A 6,686-nucleotide genomic window follows, 5' to 3' on the forward strand; every position below is an offset into this window, starting at 1 on the left:
GGGGCATAACTATAGAGGATGCAGGAGATGCGGTTGCACCCGGGCCCAGGAGCCTTAGGGGGCCCATAAGGCCTCTCTTCTCCATATAGGGAGCCCAGTACTATGAGTAAAGCATTATAGTTGGGGGCCCTGTTTACAGGTTTTGCATCAGGGCCCGGGAGCTTCAAGTTACGCCTCTGGTGAAAAGTTTTGCAGAAAGTTGTTCTCTTGTGCATTTGTTGGCAGCAATGTTGCAACTGACTTGTTTGGATATTGCAAGAGAGATTCTAGAAGTGTTTAAGGTGGTTTCACATCTTCGTTGTCTGGCTGAAAATACTGAAAGAAAAAGCACAACACTTTTTCTTCCTTCCAAAAGCCGGACAGCTGGGTGCAAAGCAGGTCGACCCCCCCTTATAGTCAATAGGGTATGTCCGCGCTGTTCGGTTCCATCCAGAGATGGAAGTGTTTGGCTGTGGGGGTTCTTGTTTCCTGCTCCCCGAATGGAGCAGGAAAGTGGAATCCCTGCCACATATGTGAAACTGCCTTTATGGATGGTCACAGATGCCAAATGTTACAAATATTTACCCCCATCTGTAGCGCCACAGCCCCCTTCACTACGATAGCAAGGCATACACCCATGCCTCTGTGTCTGCTACTGTGTTCACCTGAATTGGACGTGACTTATGGTCGCAGACTCTAAAGGTTCTTTCACATGGAGGAATTCGCTCCAGTAGACAAGCGTTGAACAATAGGATCGCCGACTTCTACCAGGCCCAGTGGTATAACTATAGGGGGTTGTACCCAGGCCCGAGAGCCTTAGGGGGTCCATAAGGCCTCTCTTCTCTATATAGGGAGCCCAGTACTATGTATAAAGCATTATAGTTGGGGCCTCGTTACAGATTTTGCTGCGGGGGCCTGGAAGCTTTAAGTTACACCTCTGATCAGGTCACTACAAAGGCCGATTCAGAATCTTTTAGGAGATTAATGATTGTTAATCCTTTTGTTTGTCCTAATAGACCGTCAATGGTTTAACATGGGGAGATATACAGTCAGCTAACAAGTCTAAATGAGACGATCAACCGACTAATGAACATTTGCTTGCTTGTCGGCTGATCATTTGCACTTTTACATGGCCCAGTGATTGGGCAAAAGAACTTCCGCTCAAATGTTCTTGCCCGATTGGGCTGTGTAAAAGGCCCTAAAAGGGGTTGTCCGTGATTTTTGCTATTGATGACCAATTCTTAGCATAGGTCATCAATAGTTGATTGACGAGAGTCCGCTGCTCAGGATCCCTGCCGATCAGCAGTTCACTGAGCTCGCTGTCAGTGCGCACAGAGCCAGAGGCTGACGGCGCTGTCAACACGGCAGCAGCTTAGTTTGGTTCTACTGGCACAGTTTTCATTGAATTCCATGGCAGCTCTACCTGTAATACCAACGTGCGCAGCACTATCTGCTTCTTGAGCTATCCTCACTCACTGGAGGGCCGGAGATCAGCTGATCGCCAGGGATCCCAAGCAGCAGACCCCCGCCGATCGGCTATTGATGACTTATCCCGAGCATTGTTCATGAATGGTAAGTCCTAGACATCCCTTTTAAAGAGGTTGTGCCAAGTTGTAAAGTTATTCCCTATCCACAGGTAATACACTTCATGATTGGTGGAGGTCTGACTGCTGGGTCTTTCACCACTCATGATTGGAGCTAAAGTCATTTTGCCACTTCATTAATTTCAGTAGGATTGTCGGAAGCTGCTGAGTACAAGTATTTGACAATCTCAGACGCTTCTATTGTAATGAATGGTGGAGCAGCGCACATTCATGCGACTGCCACTTCATTCATGCAGGGATATTAAGCACTCCCTATTCTTGGAATCGGTGGGCATTCCAACAGTTGGATCATATAGTTATATCTTATCCTTTGGATGACTTTATAACTTGGCACAGGCCATTAATATAAATTCCTGGAAAACCCCCTATAAACATGCATCTTGAAGCAACCTTCCAGTTTCGGGACACAATTCAGTGCCAGTATTAGAGGGCTGAGATGATATATTACCTGTAGATCATCTTCTTGGTCCTCCCTCCATTTGGCTGGTTTTAGTTGCCGTTTACGGGCGGCCAGGATGAGCGCTACTATTTTCTAACTACGTTATGTACTACTCTGTGATTCACCAGTGCTGATCACGTGAGCAGCGCTGGCCAATCGCAGAGCAGGCTTAGTGCATTGGTAGTCCAAATAGTACCAATGCATTATATGGGATTAGGTAGTCTAAAGATTGAGGCGGCCATCTTGGCTGCCCAAACTTTGCCTTCAGAACTGGGAGAACGGAGAGACTACTGAGAAGATAATCTACTAGTAACATACCACCTCCACCCTCCACCCTCCACTCCCAGGACAGAGTTTTGTCCCAAAACCGAGGGACACCTTAAGTAGGAGTCCTCTTATTATTATACTTCTGGCCCTGACCCTGAATGTTCGGCTCGCTGCACTGACAGTGGGCAGGACGATCAGCCGCCTGGTGGAAATCCCAACTGGCAGATCCCTGATGACCAACTATTGATGACCTATGCTGATGATGGGTCATGAATAATAAAATCCTGGAATACACCTCTAATACGGTATACAAATGTCAAAAAATACAATATAATGCGGTACTGAAGTATTGCAGTGTATTGTAGAAGGGAGAGAGAGATATCTCACTCTTCCCTCCGCGGCCCCCCGCATGCTGCTTGGGCGAGTACACAATTACTCGATCGAGTAGCAGCCTTAAACAAGCGTGCTCGCTCATCTCTAGATATAATGAATTACTGTATTTTTTTACCATTTTTTTTTTTCCTGAAAGGTTTATTCGAAGATGTTCTATTCTGTATTAATTCATCCAGTGTTCAGGATCTCAAAATGTATAAGATGCAGTGTTACTCAGATTCCAGCAGAGGGCAGTGTTGTTCTGCATTTACAATACATGCTACTGTTAAGATACAGTTGTATGCTGATACTACATAAAGGGCAGCTTTACGGGAGCGTACTTGCCACCAATGACCAATACGTGCCAAGATAGAACATGCTGCCATCTTTATCGCACACCGTATTTCGCACAATATGTGTAAGCAGCGACATGGGAGCCTATGGCAAAACCAGTGCGTGTAATATGCTGACACCACACGTTCATATGAAGGAGCCCTAAGGCCTCATGTCCACGGGCACAATAGGATTTAGAATCTGCAGCGGATCACCCGCATGCGGATCCGCATCCCATAGGGATGCATTGACCACCCGCGAGTAGATAAATACCCGCGGATGGTCAATAAAAGTGATTTAAAAAAAAATGGAGCATGAAAAAATCTGGACATGCTCCATTTTCGTGCGGGTCTCCTGCAGGCTTCTATTGGAACCTATGGAAGCCGACCGGATCCGCGGGAGACCTAAAATAAGAATTAACTCACCCGCAGCGGACCGGGCAGTTCTTCTCTTCTTCACGGCCAGATCTTCTTTCTTCGGCTGGGCGGATGTGCCTGGCGCATACGCGTGGCACGCTGCCGGCGTGCCGAGCACATCCGCCGGCCGAAGAAAGAAGATCCGGCCGTGAAGAGGAGAAGAACTGCCCGGTCCGCTGCGGGTGAGTTAATTCTGATTTTAAGCGCTCATGTCCGCGGGGCAGGAAGGACCCGCTACGGATTCTCCATGGAGAATCCGTAGCGGGCCTGATTTTCCCCGTGGACATGAGGCCTTAGTCTGCTTTCACACCTGCGTTAGGGTCAGTTTAGGGCTTCTGTCCCTCTGCTCTATTCATGGAGGAGAGAAACTGAAAAAAAAAAAGATCAGTTTTTCCCCCATTGACTTCAATAGGGTTTCAAAAGAATGGAAAGCAAACGAAAAGGCGTTCGTTTGCTTTCGTCTTTTTGGACGGAAAAATAGCGAAGTCTGCTGCGTTACTTTTCAATCCCAAAAATGGAAACCTGCCAGAATGTAACCAAGCTGAAGTTTTCCCGTTTACTTTCCATTTTTATGAAACCCCATTGAAATCAATGGGGAAAAAAACTATATATTTTTTTTCCTTCTTTTTTAGTTTCTCTTCTAAAAAAAAAGGAGCAAAGAGACGGAAACTCTGAACTGACCGTAACGCAGGTGTGTATACAGTACCAGGCTGAGTTCCCACTGGGCGGATTCCGGGCGGAAATCGTGCGGTTTGGCCGCAACGAAAAACCGCGAGATTTCCGCCGAGAAAGCGCTGCTTCAAAACTTGCGTCAAATATGCTATGTGATTACGCCACCGAAAATCGCCTATGCTCACAAATTTTGCCTGTATTTGCACATGCAAAAAAAAAGTATGCAGAAGGGCCCATTGCTGTGCAAATACGCAATATATATATATATATATATATATATATATATATATATATATATATATATATATATATATATATATATATATACAGGCTTCCTGCGTATTTGTGCTGGCCCATTCACTTCGATTGCCTATTGCTGTACATGATATGCGCCAAAATATGACATGCTGCGTATTTTTTCATGCAATCGAACATCGTGTGGGAGAAAACAAAACAAAACACTGATGTGATCGAGCCCTCCTATGCCCGGGGCTTGTTGTGGAGATGGGATTTGCGTAATATGGTTATGCTGGAAGAGGGATCACATTAAACAATGGAGCACTGTGCATTTTAGGAAGAAAACAAAATTGTGTTGTTGTTAGGAAACCATCAGCATGCAGATTCCTGTGACCCCCGTGCGTGTGCGGCTGGGTATTATCCTGCTGCCTCATGGAAGTCACCATGAGAGGAACACATGTGGCTGCAGGATGTCCTGAACATATCGCTGAGCCGTCATTGTCCCTTGTAACACTACTAGGGGTGACCTACTGTCGTATGCGATGGCCTCCAGACCATCACACCAGCAGGGGGCAGTGTCCTGGTTTCGGTTTGCAAACACTGATGTAAAAATGCTGCTGTGTGAAACTGATCTTGGACACAATATTATCTTGGAGTGGTCGGGTATTTGGATGGATGTGCTGTATACAGCTGTTCTTACAACCATGACTAAATAGGACCCTGTGTAGGACCTCAGAATGTCTCTGGCTCAGTGCTCACGGCTCTGCACTCAGTGTGTACTGGATGCTGAAAAGTGCTTCTGACATACGGAACACCATGCCTATGGAATTTAAGAACCAAATGTGTCTTATGGAATATATTTGCCCTGTATACGTTGAAAATTGAAGCAAACTATGTTTTTTATGGCAAGGAGGTGGTGCAAACAAGTCAATGGCACACATACAGAGAATAGTCACCTTATTAGAGACACTGGCATTTTCGTGATTGGAGCTTCCCTGTACAGAAATTAGACCCGTGACCCTGGGGTGCAGCATAACATCAAGTGAGCAAATCTTCCATGAATGAGTTTCAGTGTGAATCCATATTAGACGGGAAAATCCAGCGATCTGAGCGACTTCCAACGAGGCCTGGTCATCGGAGAAAGACCGGGGCCAGGAATTCATATACTGCCAGCCTTGTGGGGTTTTCTTGTGCAACAATGTGGAGAGTATGCCGAGAATGGTGTGATCGAGGGAAAATATCTTCCAAAAGGTGATCCTGTGATGGAAGCCAGCAAAAGGGATCAGAGGAGGATGTCAAGACTCCATCTAATAAACAGGGGGTGCAATAAAGCAAATCGCAGCTGAATGCAATTCTGGTGCTCCAACTATGGAAGTCCAACTCATCATTCCAGGTGAGACTCTAGCGGGCAAAAGAGCACAAAAATTGTATCACTGAGCAGTGGAAAACCGGTGCCGGGTCAGAAGAATCCAGATTTCTGTTGCACGGTACTGATGGCAGGTCAGAATTTGGCACAAGCAGCAAGAATTGGTGAACCCTTCCTGCCAGCTATTCAGAACATGGCAGTACTCTTATCTAATTTGTGGCAACTTCAAGAAGCTTCCTGTCCAATATTGCTGCAGAACAATTTTGACACCAAGTGGAATCTGAAGGCCAAAAGAGATTCAATGTATTACTAGATGGGTGTCTGCAAAATGACTGTTGGGTGTAGGGGCTCTTCCCCATTGGCGATAGACTTTCCAGCAATGTGAGAGTGAGTGAAACCGCGTGATTATGAAACCAATGATTTTCAATGGTTTCATTCTCATTTCTGGTCTTCTTTCAAGCCTCACAGCAATAAGAAAAATCCTAGGAATCCCCCATAGAGAGGAGAGAGAGGCGGGGCTATGGGGTTTTGCCAGGGCTTCCCTGACAGCGGGGGCAGGACTTGAGAGGGGGCGGGGCTAGAGGGGTTATCATAGTGATCTAGCCAAGTGAGGGGGCGCGGCTAGAGGGATCCGTGGGCTAGCCCTGCCCCCTCACTGTTTAAGCCCTTAATTGCAGAATAAGTACAGAGCAAAAACGCAACATGCTCAACTTTTACGTGGATTTGCACACCAAATATCCCCATAGAAGTCTATGAGGAGTGCGCAATATGCAAGCAGATGCATGAAAGTCAGCGCAATTTCACTGGAAAACGACAAATTACTCATTTAAATAGCAGCGTGGTTGTGTCCCCTGCGCAAAAAAACATGCTTTACCTGCACAAAAGTATAGTAAAATACATAGACACACGCAAAGAAGACTTAGTTACAGTGCAAATAGGTAGCGCTGAGTAACATGCAATTGCGCACATGCTCATGTGAAGCCGCCCTTTCTGCATGGAAA

The sequence above is a fragment of the Eleutherodactylus coqui genome, chromosome 10 (assembly GCF_035609145.1).
Source record: "Eleutherodactylus coqui strain aEleCoq1 chromosome 10, aEleCoq1.hap1, whole genome shotgun sequence".
Taxonomy (NCBI): Eukaryota; Metazoa; Chordata; class Amphibia; order Anura; family Eleutherodactylidae; genus Eleutherodactylus; species Eleutherodactylus coqui.